We start from the raw sequence: 23468 nt of genomic DNA on the forward strand, positions 1-23468 counted from the left end.
ATAAATAATAGTCATTTGATTTTACAGTTACACACAATCTTATATCTCTGGCATGGCATGGCAAGGCAATATCGGGTACATGCAATTTGAAACCTGACATTCCAGAGCAAAGCATGAAGCACACAGCACGTGGTCAACGTGACTCATATGGAGACTGGACAACATTACAAGGAATAAAGGAAAATTGAGGACTTAGCCACAGAAAAGACTTTTTTCCTTTTTTTGTTACAATAACTCGAAAAGGTCAACTATGATTTTTAAATTAATATCATAGGTGTGAGTTTAGAGTTCAGATTTTTCTGCACATTCTTTCTTTTGTATTTAATTATGATGGTAAATACATTTTGCAACATATCTGCCTGCACTTGCACTTGCTCTTCAAAGTAGGAACAGTTCACCTTTACAGCTGTATTTTTAATACTGATGAGTTTACTTTAATTGTTAGCCTATTGGTCAAAATGTATTGTTCTTCTGATTCATGTGTAATGCTTTTCTCAAATAATACATCCACATTTCAGCACGAAGCAGCTGTTTGTCTCAGTATTACCTGATAACATACTGAGGCCTGCTGATCACGAAGTATGTGGGAAATAAAAGCATGTTAGGAAGAGACTAGGGCCATTTTCAGTTCGCGCCTGCTTTCTCTGCAAACGCCTTGGCTCAAAGAATGTGCTGATGCTGAAGTTGACCTCGACCTTGTGAGCCAATTCTTGTTTCATGTCCCACTTCACATGCTGCAGATGCTCCTGCAGCTCAGTCTTCTCATTGTTTGCAGGATAACCATTTCATTTGAGGAAGAGGAGCAGGAATGTAGTCCAAAGACAAATGGATGTGGAGAGGAACACTGGGACTTTCTCTTCTATCTCTGTTTTTTTCAGTTGCTAGTTTCCCCTCAAGAGGAATGAGCTCATGTTTGTGGGCTCTGTTGCCACATGTTGTGCTTCACTTTCTAGAATAAGGATGAGTTAGTTTCTGGTCAGACCACAGAGAAGCAGCCAGAAAGAAAACGTGCTTCCCTGTCAAGAACAAACACAAAACATTTGCATGACTTAGTGTAATTACTTCAGTACAGAGATTAGACTTAAAGTAGGATCATAATAATTTGTGATTTTTAAAAAATTATTGTCAAAGGAACTTATTATGCCTCATTTCCTTTTTAAAACAATTCCTGCATTTTACCAGAGCGGTTTTGCATGATTCACAGTTTTAAAAAATCCTTAGCTTTTTGGCTGAGATGAGCATTTAGAGACATTCCATTCACCTGAAGTAATTTACAGCCAATAGTATAGCAAAACTGCCTGAACGAGGCATGACGGAGACACACTGTGTTTTTTATGCAAAATTTGACCCTCACCTTCTGAATGTTGCTCATATTGTTTTTCCAGTCTTCTAATTTCCAATTTTGGTGAGCCTGTGCTGTCTTAGTTGACAGGAGTGGGACCTGATGTAGTCTTCTGCTGTTGTAGACCATCTGCTACAGGATTCAATGTGTTATTCAGAGATGTCTTTCACACACCTTGGTTGATATGAGTGGTTATTTGAGTTATTTCTGCTTTCCTATTATCTTGAAGCAGTCTCGCCATTCTCCTCTGACCTCTGACATCAACAAGGCATTTTTACCAAAGGACTGCTGCTCACTGCATATGTTCCTCTTTAATCCCCAGAGATGGTTGTGTGGGAAAATCCTAGCAGATCAACAGTTTCTGAAATACTCAGACCAGCCTGTCTTACACCAACAAATATGCAAAGTTTAAAGTTACCTAACTCACTTTTCTTCCCCAAAAAGTATGTGGATCCTTTAATATAACTGGAAGAATTTCTATCCTGCTTGTTCAGAATCATTATTGCTTAGGAAAAGAAATGCACAGAGAATACTTTTGCTAAATGTAGTCTTTTCGGTGAGGTTAGGATAGCACTCAAGTGCAGCATCATCCTGGATTTAGGTGTCAAGACTGATATGCATCTTTCTCTCCCTGTGGCTTTTTACATCTGGAATCAAACAGAATTGCAACTCATGAAAGAATTGTTTGCATACAAACATGCAGACTGCCTTCCAGTTTAACTCCACCTCAGCTTGTATAAAACCCTTTATAGTTCACTCTGTCTCCCTGCCCCAAAAGCCACAGTACAACCAGAGATTATATATGCCAAGTAATGAGATGAAGAATAGGGACGATGGCATGTGGAGTTGATGCTGAGGAGAATTTACAACATCTGCCTTCTTTGTTGTGGCAAATGCATGAGTTGGACCAATGTTTTGTTAATTTCATGTTCGAACCAGACATGAAGAACCCTCGGTTTCTTGTTATGAGACCGAGTGCTCTTATGGATGAACAAGAAAATAATCTCATATATTGTAATTCAGAAAAAATGAGAAATGAGAAAAATATATATAAAAAAAAAAGCCAAAAGAAAACACCGGTCATATCTTTTAGAAAGCAACATTATGCCACAGACTGTCACTGTTGTGAGTCCATCCATTAGTTTGCAAAACTTGTTATGAAGCCTCAAGCTGTGCACTTTTTGCCGTGACAGTCTAGACATCTTGAATCTGGGATGTGACAAGTGAGTGTGGATTTCACTGTTTAATTGAGGCACACGCCAAAGGCTTGCAAGTTGTCAGTTACACAAAGGAGAATATAATTTATACAATGAAAGTCACATTGTATTAAATAAGACTTGAAACTAGTGACTTGGCCACGAATTCATCAGGAAAGTGTTTCCTGAGGTTGTGGATCAAAGTCTTTGTTTTCCAGACTTCATAGAAGAAGAATTATTTTCAAACCAAATGAGTTCCCTCCTCACGCCATCAGGAATACTGAAAGCTGAATTACTGGCCGCTTTCCAAACGCCAAAGTTACATTCATGTTTTTATATGCAGTCTATGGTTCTGGCATTTATTGTTACTGTGACTGTGGAGTGTCCCTTGTGTTAACGGCACAAACTGCTGACAACAATCCATGAACGCCCAACCTCCTGAAAGAATTCACTGTCAAAGTCTTGTGTTTATCTATGGTAGGTCAGCTACACAGTATTACACAGGTGGTTCTAATGTTAAAATCTTTCTCCTGAAATACAAAGTTTTGAATTATCATGTGCCATGATAACTTACAGATCTCACTGTGCCATATTATCCCAGTAGAGCACTTTGATCAACCACTACAGGCTTGCTTGTCGCTCCTAGAGCCTCTAAAAGTAGAATGCGAGGCAGAGCCTTCAAGTCTCAGGTTCCTTTGTAGAACCATTTATTATCTTTGGATTCAGGAGACAGACGCCCCTGTATTTTTAAGGTTAGAATTAAAGTGTTCCTTTTGAAACATCACTTAGTTATGCATCTTACATCAGTCTGTTGGAGGCCTTCCCATGATGGGCACAGCATTTCTTCTCCACGTGTTCATGTGCCACTGCTGCACGCCATTAACAATGCCCTCTCTCCTGTAGTCTGTGTTTTGTTGATTGTTCTTCCTCTTTATGTTTTTTTTTCTTTAACCTAAGAGCTTGGTTCTGCTGAATGGTTCTTCCTATTAAATGGGAGTGATTTTTGACTCTCTGGTATTGTATGGCCTAGCTGATGATATAAAGCACTTTGAGGTGGGTGGTGTTATGCATTGGCTCTGTAACTGAACTAGCTAATTATTCTGTATGTAAAAAAAAAAAATATAAGAGAACCAATTATTTATCTTGTATTTTTAAAGGTTTTTTTTTTTTTTCAGAATCATTTACAAAATGACTGCATCCATACTCAAGTTTTTTCGGGTACAAAATGTTAGTTTTCATCCTTTGATTAAACTCATTGGCACAATGGGGGTGTGATATCACACCAGAGAGAAATGTGAACAGGCAAAGGTCTCCCCATGATTTTCCAGCCTATTCTATGGACTAAAATTGACTAAAATTATTATTTTAGTTTCATCAGATATCTCCATTGTGAACTAAATGGCTCAAAATGATCAATATATTAAAACATTTGCTCTCTCTGAAAAACCTCACTCACTATCAGAAACATCTGATCTTGTGGTTAGAGACAAAAATATACTTGAAACATCAGTACAATAGTCTCATATGTGTAAAAGTAGTCCTCTTGCATACCTTCACGCTTTGATGTGTCAAATAAAAAGTTAAAGTCTTACTTTCCTGCAGGATAACTGAAAACATGTTGACACGACTTCACAGCCTTTATTCAGACTGCCGGCCACGGGGGGATTTTTCATCCAATCATTTTACATCCGTTTCACATGTGGAAACAATCATACACGTGATTACAGCTAGAAGCTGTCAGTCAAAACACCTATGTGCTGTACACCTCCACATGCCTCAGCTGTGTGATCTCTGTGACACACACACACACACACACACACACACACACACACACACACACACACATGTCCAACTTAACTTCCTCCCTCTTTTTTTTTCACCTGCTGACGTGCAGCGATTTCTGCTTCCAATTCCTCCACAAATCTGCAGAAATAATTATTGATATTATTTTAGGATGAGCAGGATGTTTTTTCTTTTTTTGTGAGACATTAAAGGGAGAAGAGCTGTTAGAAAGTCTTTTCAGAGTGATTGATCAATCTTTTCAACCTGCAAAATCAAACTTTTCTGATTTGTTGTTTAGAGATGCTAATTCCCCACTGGTGTATTTTTTTGATCACATGAATGCTACTCCCACTAACAACTGACTGTGACCGTGGAGTGCTGAAGGGAGGAACTATCCCAGTATAATTTCCAGAAGCAAAGATGCCACCAAAGACCATTGTGTTAACCCTTTAAAGCCGGTCGGAGCGGCACGCCTTTTGTGCGTAACTGTTTTTAATCCCGGTCGCAAATTTGTATTATAATATTTATTTCGATTATAATGGTTGTATTGATGTATATCAACTTGATGCATACGGGATCATGTACAGGCTTTCAAGAAGACAGCTGTCCTTCTCTCCTGGATCAGGCAGGTAAGGAATCCTATAACGTTTGTTCTTTAGGTGCCTTCCCAGCTTTGACAAAAGTCCAGCTGGAGTAACCACATTTACTCAGAGCCTTCTTGATGTGATGTTCTTCTGCTTTTCTGTTGGGACAGCGGTCTGTGGGGATGGTGTTCGCTTTCTCTGTTGTAGCGCCCTGATGACAACCAGTTTACGCTCCTTTGGATGTTGATAGTCAAACCGTAAATACTGATCCGTATGCGTAGGTTTACGGTACACATCAGCTTTTTAGATGTCCCCATTACTGATGGAAATGTCACAATCTAAGAAGGCTAACCTGCTACTTCAGACAGTCTATCACCCTCTTCCTGTAACCATTTCCTGGGTCCTAGGGCTCATAAGTATTTTCGCCACTGAGCAGTGTCAAAGTGTTCTCATGATGGTCTTGCTGGTTTAGCAAAACTGTGCACCTACCTTTTGTCTGCCTGAAGGACGATAATGTTGTTGTCATTACTATGATGTGAGTGCCTTCCTCTCCTCCATGCTGATGTTGGATGCTGGGGCTTTGTTTTTGCTGAGACCGACCGAAACGTCCGTCCGTAGTTGCTCTGCTTCCACGCCTGCAATGTTGTTCTTTCAAATTGCTCTTCTGCATCCTTCTCTCTTCTGGCCGCTGAGGACACTCTTTTTGTATTTTGCTGTGGTTTCCGACGCACAGCAAGTAATTCAAACTTCCTTTGTTGCCGGTTTTTAGACTTCTCGTGCTGTGCTAGACGAGCCTTCTCGGTGAATTCAAACACCTTTTTAAGAGTATTGTCATCTAGAAGCATTATAAGTCTCTGTTGGATCCACCTCTTCAGATTTTAACACGCCGATGGTAAAACTTGTTTGCCTCACCCGCTCATTAAGCAGCTTTTAGCAGACTTTAGAGTAATCCTGTCTTGTCGGCATCTGAGGCTGAATCTCAGGTGGTTCCTGTAATCAGCCATCTTGTATGCTGTTTGATCATACTGACGCACTGATCTACTTACCTGGATGATTGAGCATGCATCAAGATGTTATACTTAGAAAGTGTTAGTACATTTGTGAACGCTACTCTTCAGTAGCGCTGGATGCTAAAAAGAAGCAGTTGCCATCTTTCTGATGGTAAATGGCCTGCATTTGTATAGCGCTTACTCAGTCCCTAAGGACCCCAAAGCGCTTTTACACTACATTCAGTCATTCACCCATTCACACACTGGCAATGGCAAGCTACATTGTAGCCACAGCTGCCCTGGGGCGCACTGACAGAGGCGAGGCTGCCGGACACTGGCGCCACCGCCCTCTGACCACCACCAGTGAAGGTGAACCACATTGACTTTCACCTGTTTAAACAAATCTACATTTTATTATTTCAGCAGTACATGTGCAGCATTTTAGTGGCACATATAAACAGTACACAAAGTAAAAAGCTCTGTGAGTTTTCAGGTGAAATCCTTTTTAATTCCTAAGCTCTTCTATCTGTTATGAGCTGCACAGTGTTATAAAAGATACACAGAACACAGCCAAGACACAACATACCTGCATCTGTGATTTTCAGCTTTTTGAACCAAAGAAAAGCAATGCATAACAGAACAATCAGATCCTTTCACTATATGGGGTTAAGTGTTTTTAATTTATTTTGTCACCAATCTGCAGCTCTTTTTATTTAGAAATGTCCAAAGAAATTAAGTCTGCTGAAAAATACAGAGAATATGATCTGTAAAATCAACATGCTTTTTTTTTTTCAGTTCAGTCTTACATTCACTGACTTTAAAAAATTGCAATTTTGTCCCTTTACTTCTTGTTTGTTAAGTTGAAATGAAATGGCACAAAATCCAATTTGAATTTGAGCTGGAAAGAAAAGCTGAAGAAACTGCCACTTGGATGCTATGAAGATATACTGTAACTTTAATTAAAAACATGTTAAAATTACAAATAAAAAACATGTATAAATACTGTAGTATACTACAAACTGCCCTTTATTTTCTAAAAAACTAATGCCAGTACAAAATGATTTACTTAAAAAAAATTCAACCTTCTTTTGCTTGTTTTTATGGTTAACTTAACATATCGGTTTTTTAAAAGGAGATGACAAACAAACAGAGAGAAAAAAGTATGGAAGGAGTCAAGGGTGTTATCTTTGGCTGTTGTTTTATAAAGAAAGTAATAAGGTGTTGAGGAGGTTCAGTGTCATGGTGAGCTGCAGCATTTCACATTTCATTTGCTTTATCGCTTCCTGTGCTCCGAAAAGAATTTCCACATATCCTTCTGCCTGATGTCTAAGAAGAATTTGAATGAGAATGAAATAATCTGCTGTAAAATTCAGCCAGGAGTTTACTCTTCAACGCACAACTATTTATGGAGATTTCTACAATAAAAAAATATCTCCATTATATGATATCGATGCAGGCAGTGTTTGTGTGGGAGTGGCTTAGGGCTGCAATCACAGACTGGATTCAGTGACATAGCCTGAAAAAGTGAAACAGTCTCAAACCTGCATTCTTTTTAATGGCCAGCAGGGGTGAAAATATAAGTCTACAAGCCTATTTGCAGATCTTTAACCTCAGTGAACACTTTTACCAGATTCACGGCTTCAGTAGTTTTTTTTTAATATAGTACAATCTTTATTTTCTAAATTGTAGTTTCATTGAGGATAAAATAGTAAAGCAGGGCCTGCCTTTGGATGTGGTTTCTTTCTTCAGCATTGAGTTTCTCAGACAGATTCTCCCATGCTTTTCATGACTAGTTTCAAAACACAAAACAGTAATGCCACTGGCCACAATGCTCACTTTTATATACAATCCAATGGTCTACTTTCCAGATTAAATTTATACAAATTTAGATTTTATGCAGAGTAAATAGAAAGTCAAAGATGCAAAGTGATGCAAACACAATATTTCAAATATTTTAAGAACAGGTAAAAAAAAAAAAAAAAACAACCCATCATGCTTGGCAGTAAAAGCCTGTGTGCAGTACAAACTTACTGCTGCTTGTACAGACCTGCAGCTGAAAGATTTACCTTTGCTTTAATGTAGAAAACAACAACAAAAGAAGATGTCAGTTATTGGTAGTAACTGTATTTGTGAAAGATACAAAAGGCAAAACTTTGGTCTGAACACTGTATTGTTGAAACATTTATTGGCATTAGTGATTTATCTAATGATTATTTGTTGTTGTTTCTTCTATAAAATATTAAAAATACAAAATCCAGTCACACAGAAAGTTTAAGAAGATAATGTGAAGAGTTTTTGTTAATGTACTGATTAGCTGACAAACTATTTGACCTCTAATGTGTTATATATCATTAAATAGAATGAGCAACAATACAGATGTTTAATCGTTGTTGCATATATTAAAGTGATTATGAAAAAAAGCCCAGCAGCCCAGAGTTTTCATTGCCTTTCACTATTATGCAGACACGATGGAGGTATGTAATGTAATGCAGATGTCACATGTGATGATTTAATGTGATCAGCTAGCCAAAGAACACTGATACTGTATGCAGATGTAATCGATGACAGAAGGTATTATGTGGTGCATTCACAAGATTATGAGAAAACTTGACCTCTGACCTTGATCTTGAAGTCAAAGTAACTGTGATTTGAATTTGTGGAAAAATTTTAGTAGACACACCCACAGCATCAAGTTCGACACCATACATCAACTCATTCACAATCTCGGCACTCAAGTTTGTGAATGTGATACTTGTGAATGTGATGATACACACTCATCAGTTTGAAAATTAAAGAATGTGATGATGACACAGCATCAGTTTGAAAATTAAAGTCAACTTTAAAAGTGGCTGCATGACAAAGGATGACGTGTAGATATATTACAATATTCCTTTTCTGGTACAATGACAGGTTTTGAGTGGCAGGAAGGATGAAGACTCCAAGTTTGTAATTTCCTTGTTTCCACCCACTCATTGCCAAATCTTTATTTTCTCCTGCTTTCATCCATGTCATTAAAATTTGTCATCTTTAATTTTCTTGGTGTTTAAATGTTGTTTTATCTCATTTGTTCACCTTTTTCTTATTTTCTGCCTTGTCCAATCCCTGTGTTCTCATGTTATTCTCTTTGTTAATTTGTTTTCGTTTGGGTCTTTTTAAATGTTGCTTTTGTTTTGTTATAATTTTTTCCACATGCATCTAGTTCTTGTTTCCTCTTCGTATTTCTCATGTTTTGAGATTTTCTTGTTGTATTTTGTTTTTGTTTCATGCTGTTCTTTTTTGTGCATTTTTTCCTCATTGTGTTTCCTCACAGAACCAAAACTGATTTCTAAAGAAATACAATTTAAGTATCAGCTTGAACACGAGCCTTTCATCATTTTAAGAAAACTTAACCTGTTAGATTGACCTTGAGGTCCTTTGAGATTACTGAAATTTAAAATCACCTGAGATTGTTAATAGATAAACACGGTATCAGTTCCTACATCACCTCATTCACAAACTTGTTTGTCTATGCCACCATTATCAGCCTTTTAGGACTGAGGGTAAAACTTTTGGTTCTATTAAATTTAGTATGAGCAGCTTTCATATTTAACATTTCATAAATTGAGTTTATATTATCATCACAATAATGAGTAGGGCATAAATGTTTTATAAACAATGTGTCCTGTTTCATTTACATTTCACTCTGTTTGCCACTTTATATGGATTAACATGGAATAACCAAATGGAAAAGGTATATTGTTTTATTTCATGTTTATTTATTTTAAAATGAAAGCAAAGATAACATGCAGAGGTCTTCCTCCAGCGAGCTCTAACTCACGGCGAAAAAGTTAAGTCCACTGGTGATGAAAGCGTCATGAAATCTGGAGGGAACGTCCAGGTTTCCACGCCTGCTGTGATGGATACTTACAAGCGGGTGAGATGGATATCAGAGTGCAGGAGCCCAGGAACAGATCCAAGACCTGAAACACAAGGAGATTGGAAAGAAAGCGTTGTGAAACCCGATGTCAAATAGCAATGCCAAAATAGATTCCCTGCTGTGATGTCAAATATCAATGCCAGATTCGCCTCTCGGCTGTGATTTCAAATAGCTCACACGGGGTGTGTCTGTCGTGAAGTATGAGTGATCGCCGATCACAGGGCGTGACTGTGACATAACTTATCAGCAATCGCCGCTCGCCGGGCGTGTTTGTTATGTGACGTATGAGCAATTGCCAATAATTGGGCGTGTCTGTCACAAAACTTATCAGCAATCACCACTCACACGGGGTGTGTCTGACGTGAAGTATGAGCTATCGCCGAGCACAGGACGTGTCTCTGACGTGATGTCAAATATCAATCAAGACTTGTCTCTCTGCTTTGATGTCAAATATCAATGCCAGACTCGCGTCTCTGCTGTGATGTCAAATATCAATACCAGACTCAACTCTCTGCTGTGATGTCAAATATCAATGCCAGACTCGCATCTCTGCTGTGATGTCACATATCAATGCCAGACTCGTCACTCTGCTGTGATGTCAAATATCAATACCAGACTCAACTCTCTGCTGTGATGTCAAATATCAATGCCAGACTCGCATCTCTGCTGTGATGTCACATATCAATGCCAGACTCGTCACTCTGCTTTGATGTCACATATCAATACCAGACTCACCTCTCTGCTGTGATGTTAATTATCAATGCCAGATTCGCCTCTCTGCTGTGATGTCAAATATCAATACCAGACTTGTCTCTCTGCTGTGATGTCAAATATCAATACCAGACTCGTGTTTCTACTGTTATTTCAAAGGTCACTACCAGACTCGACTCTCTACTGTGATGTCAAATATCAATACGAGACATGCGTCTCTACTGTAAATTCATATATCAGTGCCAGATTTGAATCTCTGCTGTGATGTCACATATCAATGCCAGACTCGTCACTCTGCTGTGATGTCAAATATCAATACCAGACTCAACTCTCTGCTGTGATGTCAAATATCAATGCCAGACTCGCATCTCTGCTGTGATGTCACATATCAATGCCAGACTCGTCACTCTGCTTTGATGTCACATATCAATACCAGACTCACCTCTCTGCTGTGATGTTAATTATCAATGCCAGATTCGCCTCTCTGCTGTGATGTCAAATATCAATACCAGACTCGACTCTCTTCTGTGATGTCAAATATCAATGCCAGACTCGCGTCTCTGCTGTGATGTCAAATAGCTCACACGGGGTGTGTCTGACATGAAGTATGAGTGATCGCCGATCACAGGGCGTCTCTGACGTGACTTATCAGCAATCGCCGCTCGCCGGGCGTGTCTGTGACGTGACGTATTAGCGATCGCCAATGTCAGGGCGTGACTGTTTTGTGACTTATCAGTAATCGCGGCTCGCCCGGCGTGTCTATGACGTGACGTATTAGCGATCGCCAGTGTCAGGGCGTGACTGTTTTGTGACTTATCAGCAATCGCCACTCGCAGGCCGTGTTTGTTATGTGACGTATGAGCAATCGCCAATAGTTGGGCGTTTCTGTGACATAACTTATCAGCAATCGCCACTCACACGAGGTGTGTCTGACGTGAAGTATGAGTGATCGCCGATCACAGGGCGTGTCTCTGACGTGACTTATCAGCAATCGCCGCTCGCCGGGCGTGTCTGTTATGCGACTTATTAGAGATCGCCAATGTCAGGGCGTGACTGTGATGTGACTTATCAGCAATCGCCACTCACACGGGGTGTGTCTGACGTGAAGTATGAGCTATCGCCGAGCACAGGGCGTGTCTGCTGTGATGTCAAATATCAATGCCAGACTCGCGCCTCTGCTGTGATGTCAAATAGCTCACACGGGTGTGTCTGACGTGAAGTATGAGTGATCGCCAATCATAGGGCGTGTCTGTGATGTGACTTATCAGCAGTCACCGCACGCCGGGCGTGTCTGTAAGGGCGTGACGTGATTAAGCGATCGCCAATGTCAAGGCGTGACTGTTTTGTGACTTATCAGCAATCGCCACCGCAGGCCGTGCTTGTTATGTGACGCACGAGCAATCGCCAGTAGTTGGGCGGTTCTGTGACATAACTTATCAGCAATCGCCACTCACACGGGTGTGTCTGACGTGAAGTATGAGTGATCGCCGATCACAGGGCGTGTCTCTGACGTGACTTATCAGCAAACGCCGCTCGCCGGGCGTGTCTGTGATGTGACGTATTAGCGATCGCCAATGTCAGGGCGTGACTGTTTTGTGACTTGTCAGCAATCGCCACTCTCAGGCCGTGTTTGTTATGTGACGTATGAGCAATCGCCAATAGTTGGGCGTATCTGTGACATAACTTATCAGCAATCGCCACTCACACGGGTGTGTCTAACGTGAAGTATGAGTGATAGCCAATCACAGGGCGTGTTCTATGACGTGATTTATCAGCAATCGCTCGCCGGGGTGTCTGTGACTTGACTTATTAGAGATCGCCAAGGTCAGGGCGTGACTGTGATGTGACTTATCAGCAATCGCCACTCAAACGGGGTGTGTCTGACGTGAAGTATGAGCTATCGCCGAGCACAGGGCGTGTCTCTGACGTGATGTCAAATATCAATACAAGACTTTGTCTCTGGTTTGATGTCAAATATCAATACCAGACTCGTCACTCTGCTGTGATGTCAAATATCAATTACAGACTCGCGTCTCTGCTGTGATGTCAAATATCAAAACCAGAATCATGATTCTGCTGTGATTTCAAATAGCAATTCTAGGCTCGTCTCTCTGCTGTGATGTCAACAATTAATTCCAGACTCGCGTCTCTGCTGTGATGTACATATCAATGCAAGAGTAGATTCTCTGCTGTGATGTCAAATATCAATACCAGACTTGTCTCTCCTGTGATGTCAAATAGCAATGCAAGAGTAGATTCCCTGCTGTGATGTCACACATCAATTCCAGGTTCGTGTCTCTGCTGTGATGTCAAATAGCTCACACGGGTGTGTCTGACGTGAAGTATGAGTGATAGCCGATCATAGGGCGTGTCTCTGATGTGACTTATCAGCAATCGCCGTCGCCGGGCGTGTCTGTGATGTGACGATTAGCGATCGCCAGTGTCAGGGCGTGACTGTTTTGTGACTTATCAGCAATCGCCACCGCAGGCCGTGTTTGTTATGTGACGTATGAGCAATCGCCAATAGTTGGGCGTGTCTGTGACATAACTTATCAGCAATCGCCACTCACACGGGTGTGTCTGACGTGAAGTATGAGTGATCGCCGATCACAAGGCGTGTCTGTGACGTGACTTATCAGCAATCGCCGCTCGCCGGGCGTGTCTGTGACGTGACTTATTAGAGATCGCCAATGTCAGGGCGTGACTGTGATGTGACTTATCAGCAATCGCCACTCACACGGGGTGTGTCTGACGTGAAGTATGAGCTATCGCCGAGCACAGGGCGTGTCTCTGCTGTGATGTCAAATATCAATGCCAGACTCGCGTCTCTCTGCTGTGATGTCAAATAGCTCACACGGGGTGTGTCTGACGTGAAGTATGAGTGATCGCCAATCATAGTGCGTGTCTCTGATGTGACTTATCAGCAGTCACCGCTCGCTGGGCGTGTCTGTAACGTGACGTATTAACGATCGCCAATGTCAAGGCGTGACTGTTTTGTGACTTATCAGCAATCGCCACTCGCAGGACGTGCTTGTTATGTGACGTACGAGCAATCGCCAGTAGTTGGGTGTGTCTGTGACATAACTTATCAGCAATCGCCACTCACACGGGGTGTGTCTGACGTGAACTATGAGCTATCGCCCAGCACAGGGCGTGTCTGTGACGTGACTTATTAGAGATCGCCAATGTCAGGGCATGACTGTGATGTGACTTATCAGCAATCGCCGCTCACACGGGGTGTGTCTGACGTGAAGTATGAGCTATCGCCGAGCACAGGGCGTGTCTCTGACGTGATGTCAAATATCAATGCCAGATTCGCCTCGCTGCTGTGATGTCAAATATCAATACCAGACTCGTAACTCTGCTGTGATGTCAAATATCAATACCAGACTTGTCTCTCTGCTGTGATGTCAAATATCAATGCCAGACTCGCGTCTCTGCTGTGATGTCAAATATCAAAACCAGAATCATGATTCTGCTGTGATTTCAAATAGCAATTCTAGGCTCGTCTCTCTGCTGTGATGTCACATATCAATGCAAGAGTAGATTCCCTGCTGTGATGTCACACATCAATTCCAGGTTCGTGTCTCTGCTGTGATGTCAAATATCAACACCAGATTCGACTCTCTGCTGTGATGTCAAATATAAAAACCAGACTCGTGTCTCTACTGTGAGGTCAAATATCAATGCCAGATTCGCCTCTACTGCCATTTCAAATATCAACACCAGATTCGACTCACTGCTGTGATATCACATATCGATACCAAACTCGCATCTCTGCTGTGATGTCAAATACCAATGCCAGATTCGAATCTCTACTGTGATGTCAAATATCAATGCCAGATTCGCCTCTCTGCTGTGATTTCAAATATCAATGCCAGACAAGAATCTCTGCTGTGATGTCACATGTCAATACCAGACTTGTGTGTCTGCTGTGATGTCAAATATCAATGCCAGATTCGCCTCTCTGCTGTGATTTCAAATATCAATACCAGACTTGTCTCTCTGCTGTGATGTCAAATATCAATACCAGACTCGCATCTCTTCTGTGAATTCAAATATCAATGCCAGACAAGACTGTCTGCTGTGATGTCAAATATCAAAACCAGAATCATGATTCTGCTGTGATTTCAAATAGCAATTCTAGGCTCGTCTCTCTGCTGTGATGTCAACAATTAATTCCAGACTCGCGTCTCTGCTGTGATGTCACATATCAATGCAAGAGTAGATTCTCTGCTGTGATGTCAAATATCAATACCAGACTTGTCTCTCTCCTGTGATGTCAAATAGCAATGCAAGAGTAGATTCCCTGCTGTGATGTCACACATCAATTCCAGGTTCGTGTCTCTGCTGTGATGTCAAATAGCTCACACGGGGTGTGTCTGACGTGAAGTATGAGTGATAGCCGATCATAGGGCGTGTCTCTGATGTGACTTATCAGCAATCGCCGCTCGCCGGGCGTGTCTGTGATGTGACGTATTAGCGATCGCCAGTGTCAGGGCGTGACTGTTTTGTGACTTATCAGCAATCGCCACTCGCAGGCCGTGTTTGTTATGTGACGTATGAGCAATCGCCAATAGTTGGGCGTGTCTGTGACATAACTTATCAGCAATCGCCACTCACTCGGGGTGTGTCTGACGTGAAGTATGAGTGATCGCCGATCAAAGGGTGTGTCTCTGACGTGACTTATCAGCAATCGCCGCTCGCCGGGCGTGTCTCTGACGTGACTTATTAAAGATCGCCAGTGTCAGGGCGTGACTGTGATGTGACTTATCAGCAATCGCCACTCACACGGGGTGTATCTGACGTGAAGTATGAGCTATCGCCGAGCACAGAGCGTGTCTCTGACGTGATGTCAAATGTCAATGCCAGATTCGCCTCTCTGCTGTGATTTCAAGTATCAATGCCAGACAAGAATCTCTGCTGTGATGTCAAATATCAATGCCAGTGTTGCGTCTCTGCTGTGATGTCACATATCAATACCAGACTTGTCTGTCTGCTGTGATGTCAAATATCAATACCAGACTTGTCTGTCTGCTGTGATGTCAAATATCAATACCAGACTCGTCTCTCTCCTGTGATGTCAAATATCAATACCAGACTCGACTCTCTGCTGTGATGTCAAATATCAAAACCAGAATCATGATTATGAAATTTGGAGGGAACCTCCAGATTTCCACACCTGCTGTGATGGATGTTTACAAGCGGGCGAGATGGATATCAGAGTGCAGGAGCCCAGGAACAGGTCCAAGAACTGAAACATAAGGAGATTGGAAAGAAAGCGTTGCCAGAAATTTGGAGGAACATCCAGCTTTCCACGCCTGCTGTGATGGATGCTTACAAGCGGGTGAGATGGTTCTTTTTCTAACTTCGCTCGGTCTTTCACTATGGGAATCGCCTCGGCCTGACCAACTACGGAAGCTCCAGTGACACCACGTCTGTCTCTGACAGACCTGTTGAGCCGTGCTCAGGGCTCCGCCCCCTCATACTAACACGGCCGACCAGCTCCTCCTAACTCATTCTCGCTTTCTTCCCGTGAGAAACTACTTTGAGCTCCCTCAGCGCATCCAGGCTAACTTGATTAGCTGCTTAACAGTTCTCAGGCGCCCCGTGGAGTACGTCGCCAAACGCAGTTTTTCCAGTTCCAGTTTGGATCGTGCTGAGTAAGTCCTTCAAAGAAGTGTACTTAGAGTTGCACTGTGGAACAGCAACCGCGCCAGGCGAGCTGTCCCAGCGGTTCCTGGTTTTAGTTAGCAAGGTAGCCGACGTTGTGTAACTCGGGCTAACGCGTTACGGCGAGCTGTTCGTTCAGTGTCCGCTAGCATTAACTTGTTAGCAGGCCACGAACAACATTAGCGCCTCACTAGCATTAGCTTGTTAGTCGACCTAGGGCTCAGTTAGCATTAAGTTGCTAACGATATTGGCTAGAGGAGTGCAGCTAACGTGTCACGACGAGCTGACTCTCCGCGGTGACTAGCTCGGATTTAACACCCGCCGCTAGTCCTAGCTACTTACGGGCTAACGTGTTGAGACAAGCCTGGTGTAGCCTAGTCTCACCAACTTTCCGCTAACCATGTCGACGGCTCCTACTCCCGCCAACAGGTCGGAGCCGAAGGCAAAGAGGCTGCATCCCGCCCGCCCCCCGCATCATGCGGTGCCACCATCTCGGCAGGGACCCTCATCCAATGTGCATCGTCTGTATGGGTGCCAAGCATGCTCAGGCTTCACTGGCGGACCCTCAGGGATGCCCACACTGTGCGTTGATGCCAGAGAAAGTCCAGGAAAGGAGGCTGAGAGTAGCAGTAACGAACAGTCAGGACCCCTGCCTGTCGGCCGCTACTGCTACGCGATAGCGATATCCATCATCCGCAAGCCTCCACAAGCTGGGCGGACATGATGGAAGAAGAGTCCCGCTCATGCCCCCATCGCTCGAGGACCTCCTCGATCAAAACGCATGGGGAGGCGAGTGGCGAGGATGCGGAGGGCGATGCCGACTCCGACCTCCTCGACATGGAGGACATGGATGAGGAACAGGAGGATGACTCCACCTTTCCTCCCCAGCAGTCCAGGCCACCCAGTGGGGCTGAAGCAGTGGAGCCTTCAGTGGCGATCACCTTCACACCCTAACCGCAGGGCAATCTTCAGCGTCTTCTAGTGTTTCTTTGCCCAACAAGATAGATCGCCTCACGGCGTCTATCTATCAAAGGATGTACAAATATGCTGCACAGTCAGTATGCTCGCTTAATGCAGTCACACAGCTATCAGCATATCAGGCAGAAATTCTGGAAGACATGGGCCGTGAGCTTGACTCGGGTTCCCCGAACCCAGCCCTCTGGGATGAAATCTGCGTGGTTAATGATCTCATTCTTCGCTCCTCCAGGGGAGCAGTCCAAGGGTGTGGGCGTTATGGGCCTTGCAGTCTCGGGTGAGAGAGCCTTGTGGCTAAACCTGTCAGGCCTAGGTGATGCTCAGAGGGCTGAGGTAATGGATGCAGCCTATGACCCAACCAAGGGTCTCTTTGGCCCAGCCCTGGAGAGAATGAGAGAAACAAGCACCCGCAGAAAGCAGGAGGGAGAAGCATTCAACCTCTGCTTACCCAGAAAACCTAACTCTCAGCCCCAGCAGGTGCCAAGAGCTGGCTTTGCCGCAACAGCAGCAGCTGTGAGAGGGAGACAGAGTGGGGTCAGAATGCAGAGAGGAGCAGGAGGCCAGCAGGGTGCCCACCAGGCCAAGGTAGAGAACCAAAGACCTTGGGGCAAGCATTCCTTTGCAGCGGCTGCTGCAAAGAACAAGCCGTCACACCCCGGAGAGGGGAAAAAGAAGCGGTCAGCCTAGCACACCTGCAACGTTCTGTGTCACCCTCTCTTCTCCCCAAAGAGAAGGAAGGTGTTAGAAGGGGTAACCAAATCACTCCAAGGTTCAGGGTCTCCAGAAGTTTCCAGTTCACCAGGAGCACCCTCTCAGTCTCCTCCTCCAGTTCAGGGAGGACAGACTTGTGGACAAATGGCGCAGTGTCATCAAGCACTCCTAAGAACTCTGTCTGTGTCACCAAGCACTGCCCAGAGTCACCAGACACTTCACTGTGGTTTGGGGTAACAAAAGAAATAAAACGTGCATTTCTGCAGCCAGGCAGTTTGCCAAGGGCAGAATGTCCCCCAGTTTCAAAATAAAAACAAAAGAAAATCACTGCCATTTGTCTTTGTTCCCAGCGGGGAGCTCACGCTTCCCGAGGGGAGAGCCCCAACTCCTTCCGGGAGACAGGGGTGACGTCACGCTACTGCGTCTTCAGAGGCCCGCTCACAGCGCGGCTGGAGCGGTGGCGGCGCGCATGCGCAGTTCATCCCTGGGTCTTGTCAACCATTTCCCAGGGTTACAGACTACAGTTTGCGGTAAAACCACCGAGATTCGGCGGAGTGTTGGCTTCGGTGGCCAGTGGCGACTCAGCGAATGTGCTGAAAGAGGAAATATTCTCCCTGTTACACAAAAAGGCGATCAGAGCGGTTCCGAGCGAAGAAGCTCAGCAGGGCTTTTACTCCCGCTATTTCCTCATCTCGAAAAAGGACGGAACGTCGCTCCGTCTCTATTCTGGATCTGCGTGTGTTAAACAAGCATTTGAGAAAGTACACGTTCAGAATGCTCACACACAAGACGCTTTGTCGCTCAGTTCACACAGGCGATTGGTTTGTTACAATCGACCTATCAGACGATATTTTCACATCGCCATTTATCCTCCACACAGGAAATATCTCAGGTTCGCTTATCAGAGAGTAGCATACGAGTTTCAAACTATCCCATTCGGCTATCCTTAGCCCCAAGGGTGTTCAGCAAATGTGGAAGCAGCGCTGTCTCCGTTAAGGAACAGCGGCATCAGAATATTCTCTTGCATAGACGATTATCTAATATGCTCACGATCGCGCGAGCAGGCGATCAAAGACTCGAGGTGGTAGTGAATCACCTCACGGAGCTTGGGTTCACAATCAACCTGGAAAAGAGCCACTTGGAACCCGCACAGTTTATAGAGTATCTGGGGCTCAGAATAGACTCCATCTCTTATCGTATGGCACTTTCAGAGCGGAGGATCGCATCCTTCACTCACTGTCTTTCCGCTTTCAGCTGGGGAAAGTCGTGCGGTTCCGACTCTGTCCGCCTCCGGCCTCATGGCCTCGGTGATATCGGTGGTACATTTGGGGCTGCTTATGATGAGAGATTTTCAGTGGTGGGTCGCTTCTCTGCAGCTGTGCCCTCGCCGACATCTCAGTCATGGTGTAAAATAACACAGCCGTGTATCGCGGCTCTCCGGCCTTGAGGAGCCCGACAGCTCTCGCCATGGGGTACCTCCCGGGCAGTGTCTTCCAGGGTGACGCTGACCACAGATGCATCCCTGTCAGGCTGGGGTGCAACTATGATGGGCAGAGCAGTGAATGGCGTTTGGTCACAGAGACTCGCTCTGAATCACATAAATGTGCTGGAGCTCCGCGGTGCTCCTAGCCTCACGGCATTTTCTGCCATATATCCGGGACAACATGTTTTAGTGAAAACAGACAACTCCACTGTAGTTGCTTATATCAACCGCCAGGGCGGCACCCGTTCCCGGCAGCTACACAGGTTAGCCAGGGAAATAATTGTGTGGAGCAGCACTCGGCTCCTCTCCCTTCGGCCAACTCACGTGCCAGGAATTCTGAACAGGGGGGCGGACCTCCTGTCCAGAGGAAATCCACTGTTCGGAGAATGGAGGCTTCACCCACAGGTGGTGGAGCAGATTTGGCAGAGATACGGCCGGGCTGCCGAGATCTCTTCGCCTCACGAGAAAACACACAGTGCCCTCTGTTTTTCTCCCTATCAGACGCAGATGCGCCACTGGGCGTGGATGCGCTGGCCCATCCATGGCCAAAAACTCTGCTGTATGCTTTCCCTCCCCTCAGCCTGATCTCCCCAACACTGATCAGAGTGAGGGATCAGGGGCTGTCACTGATCTTAATAGCTCCACGGTGGCCATCCAAACACTGGATAGCAGAAATCATCCAGCTTCTGGTGGACGAGCCATGGCCACTCCCCATCCACAGGGACCTTCTGTCTCAGGCGCGTGGGGAGATATACCATCCCCATCCAGAACAGGTTGCTCTCTCTCTGGGCCTGGCCCGTGAGAGGTGGAATTTGAAGGCAGCAGGCATGCCTCCCAAGGTTATTGAAACCATTCAGAATGCCAGAGCCTCCTCCACTCGTTCCATTTACAGCAGTAAATGGTGTGTTTTGGGGAGTGGTGCCATGAAAAGCAGATTATCCCTTTTCAGTGTTCAGTGGTGGAGCTGTTGTGTTTTCTTCAGGACTTGCTGGACAAAAGGAGAGCTTTTTCCACCATAAAGGTCTATTTAGCAGCTATTTCAGCCTGCCACGTGGGTTTTGGTGATAAACCTGCTGGTCAGCACCCCCTCGTATGTCGCTTCATGAGAGGGCGCATCGAATGCTCCCAGTTTCTAGACCACTGGTCCCTTTATGGGATCTGTCAGTCGTTTTGGACGCCTCTCCCACCACCCCTTTGAGCCCATTGGGGCAGTGGGGTTGAAGTTTTCTCTCTTAAAACCACTCTGCTGTTGGCTCTAACCACAGCCAAGCGAGTTAGTGAATTACAGGCTCTGTCTATTCACCCTCTTGTCTACAGCTGGCCCCAGGACTGACTAAAGCACGCCTGAGGCCTAACCCTGCCTTTGTCCCTAAAGTGTTGGAAACGTCATACAGGTGCTCTACAGTAGAGCTCCTGGCTTTTCACCCCTACATTCTCTTCAGAGACGGAGCAGAGGCTGAACACTTTGTGTGCCCTGTGCGGGCGTTGGGGACTTATCTTGACAGAACAGCTGGATTCAGGAAGTCGGATCAGTTGTTTGTTTCCTGGCCTCCCTCACAAGGGCAGGCCCTTATCACGCCAGAGGCTAGCTCATTGGATTGTAGAGGCCATAGCTCTGGCTTATCGCTGTAAGGGCTCGCAGGCCCCCCCGGGACTTCGAGCTCACTCCACTAGGGGTGTGGCCACATCCTGGGCTTTGTTCAGAGGTGTATCAGTCCAGGATATTTGTGCGGCAGCAAGCTCGGCTACGCCGCACACGTTTGTCCAGTTTTATCGGCTGGATGTTGCACAGTCATCCCTGGCTCAGGCAGTGCTGGATTCTGGTGCCTCAGGTTCGACCTGAGATCCTGGAGTAGTACTGGAGTGTGGCTTTGGGAGCTGGCACAATCCGGGAGTGGGCCATATCTCCCATAGTGAAACACCGAGCGAAGTTAGAAAAAGAACGTTGGGTTACTTAACGTAATCCCTGGTTCTTTGATAACAGAGTGAGGTGTTTCACCAACACTTCCCTCCTTGCTTAGGCACGGAAAGAAAGCTGCTTGGAATGAGATAGGAGGAGCTGGTCGGCCGTGTTAGTATGAGGGGGTGGAGCCCTGAGCACGGCTCGACAGGTCTGTCAGAGACAGACGTGGTGTCATTGGAGCTTCCGTAGTTGGTCACGCCAAGGCAATTCCCATAGTGAAACACCTCACTCTGTTATCAAAGAACCAGCGATTACGTTAAGTAACCCAACGATATCAGAGTGCAGGAGCCCAGGAACAGATCCAAGACCTGAAACACAAGGAGAGTGGAAAGAAAGCATTGTGAAATCTGGAGGGAACCTCCAGGTTTCCACGCCGGCTGTGACGGACACTTAGAAGTGGGTGAGATGGATATCAGTGTGCAGGAGCCCACAAACAGATCCAAGACCTGAAACACAAGGAGAGTGGAAAGAAAGCATTGTGCAGAAATCTGGAGGAACCTCCAGGTTTCCACGCTGGTTGTGACGGACACTTACAAGCGGGTGAGATGGATATCAGTGTGCAGGAGCCCACAAACAGATCCAAGACCTGAAACACAAGGAGAGTGGAAAGAAAGTTGTGCAATCTGGAGGGAACCTCCAGGTTTCCACGCGCTGGCTGTGACGGACACTTACAAGCGGGTGAGATGGATATCAGTGTGCAGGAGCCCACAAACAGATACAAGACCTGAAACACAAGGAGAGTGGAAAGAAAGCGTTGTGCAATCTGGAGGAACCTCCAGGTTTCCACGCCTGCTGTGACGGACACTTAGAAGCGGGTGAGATGGATATCAGTGTGCAGGAGCCCACAAACAGGTCAAAGACCTGAAACACAAGGAGAGTGGAAAGAAAGCGTTGTGCAATCTGGAGGGAACTTCCAGGTTTCCACGCCGGCTGTGACGGACACTTAGAAGCGGGTGAGATGGATATCAGTGTGCAGGAGCCCACAAACAGATCCAAGACCTGAAACACAAGGAGAGTGGAAAGAAAGCATTGTGAAATCTGGAGGGAACCTCCAGGTTTCCATGTTGGTTGTGACGGACACTTAGAAGCGGGTGAGATGGATATCAGTGTGCAGGAGCCCACAAACAGGTCAAAGACCTGAAACACAAGGAGAGCGGAAAGAAAGCGTTGTGCAATGTGTAGGGAACCTCCAGGTTTCCACGCCTGCTGTGACGGACACTTAGGAGCGGGTGAGATGGATATCAGTGTGAACGAGCCCAGGAAAAGATCCAAGACCTGAAACATAAGGAGAGTGGAAAGAAAGGGTTGTGCAATCTGGAGGGAACTTCCAGGTTTCCACGCCGGCTGTGACGGACACTTAGAAGCGGGTGAGATGGATATCAGTGAACAGGAGCCCAGGAAAAGATCCAAGACCTGAAAAACATAAGGAGAGTGGAAAGAAAGCAATGTGAAATCTGGAGGAAACCTCCAGGTTTCCACGCTGGTTGTGACGGACACTTACAAGCGGGTGAGATAGATACCAGTGTGCACGAGCCCAGGAAAAGATCCAAGACCTGAAACATAAGGAGAGTGGAAAGAAAGGGTTGTGCAATCTGGAGGGAACTTCCAGGTTTCCACGCCGGCTGTGACGGACACTTAGAAGCGGGTGAGATGGATATCAGTGTGAACGAGCCCAGGAAAAGATCCAAGACCTGAAACATAAGTAGAGTGGAAAGAAAGCAATTTGAAATCTGGAGGAAACCTCCAGGTTTCCACGCTGGTTGTGACGGACACTTACAAGCGGGTGAGATAGATACCAGTGTGCACGAGCCCAGGAAAAGATCCAAGACCTGAAACATAAGTAGAGTGGAAAGAAAGCAATTTGAAATCTGGAGGAAACCTCCAGGTTTCCAGGCCGGCTGTGATGGATACTTACAAGCGGGTGAGATGGATATCATTGTGAAGGAGCCCACAAACAGATCCAAGACCTGAAACATAAGGAGATTGGAAAGAAAGCGTTGTGAAATCTGGAGGGAACCTCCAGGTTTCCACGCCGGCTGTGACGGACACTTAGAAGTGGGTGAGATAGATATCACAGTGCAGGAGCCCAGGAAGAGATCCAAGACCTGAAACACAAGGACAGTGGAAAGAAAGCGTTGTGAAA

The 23468-nt window shown here is 45.1% G+C and overlaps 1 long non-coding RNA gene and 1 pseudogene across 1 annotated transcript; one reads left to right on the forward strand and one right to left on the reverse strand.

The window, feature by feature from the left end:
* Positions 1 to 942: 942 nt before the first annotated feature.
* LOC120437477 lies at positions 943 to 4439 on the reverse strand. Its single transcript, XR_005611161.1, has 3 exons — positions 4419 to 4439; positions 1355 to 1474; positions 943 to 1016 (listed from the first exon to the last, which is right to left on the reverse strand). It is a non-coding gene; the product is annotated as an uncharacterized LOC120437477 (long non-coding RNA).
* A 14907-nt stretch (positions 4440 to 19346) lies between these two features.
* Positions 19347 to 21362, forward strand: LOC120439097 (annotated as a pseudogene).
* Positions 21363 to 23468: the final 2106 nt, after the last annotated feature.

The sequence above is a fragment of the Oreochromis aureus genome, linkage group 3 (genome assembly GCF_013358895.1).
Source record: "Oreochromis aureus strain Israel breed Guangdong linkage group 3, ZZ_aureus, whole genome shotgun sequence".
Classification (NCBI taxonomy): domain Eukaryota; kingdom Metazoa; phylum Chordata; class Actinopteri; order Cichliformes; family Cichlidae; genus Oreochromis; species Oreochromis aureus.